Raw genomic sequence first — 734 nt, 5'->3', positions numbered from 1 at the left:
CACAAAGAGCCCCCCCCCCAGCCCCGTCTAGTATATACAATATAAGGTATAAATAGATAAATAACCTTCCCCCCCCAGTGCAGCCCCAGCTGGGAGGGCCAAGGGCGAGCAGGGGGGGCTCCACCCGGCCCCTCCAGCCGTGGGGGCCACGTGTGGCAAGGAGGGGTCCCCACCCAGCCCCTCCAGCCCCCCACCAGAGCTGGGGGGGTGTGGGTTTGACCCCCCCCGTCGCCCTCCCCCATCCCCACCGCACACCTTGGCACGTCACACGGCTGGGACCTCCTGAGGGGGGGGGGGACAAGGAGGGGGTGTCCCCGTGTCCCCCCTTCGAGGTGTCCTGATGAAGAGCCACCCCTGAGGAGGGGGACACGGGGAAGCCACATCCTCTGGAGCCCGAGGGAAAGACCCCCACCCCGTCCTTGGGGGGGAGTGGGGGGCAGGTTGGGATGGAGGGGGGCTCACATTTAAAAACAACAACAAATAAAAAGAAACAAATCTAACACTTAAAATGAGGTAGGTTTGGGTGCAGAAGCTCCTTGTGTCTGTCGGGGTCTTGGCTGCATCCCGCCGCCGCTCCGGGGTCTCGTCCACACGCACAAACAAAAAAGAGATCAAAAGGAACCGAGCGAGCTCTGGCCGCCGCCACGCCGGGCGGGGCAGAGCCCGGATTGTCGAGCTCAAGGAGTCTGTGTTACCTTGGTAATTAGCGAGCAAATATTACCAATAAAATAAAA

Source organism: Onychostruthus taczanowskii, unplaced genomic scaffold, assembly GCF_017590055.1.
Source record: "Onychostruthus taczanowskii isolate IOZ18803 unplaced genomic scaffold, ASM1759005v1 scaffold188, whole genome shotgun sequence".
In the NCBI taxonomy this organism is placed as follows: domain Eukaryota; kingdom Metazoa; phylum Chordata; class Aves; order Passeriformes; family Passeridae; genus Onychostruthus; species Onychostruthus taczanowskii.
Note: the sequence above shows the minus strand (reverse complement) of the source record.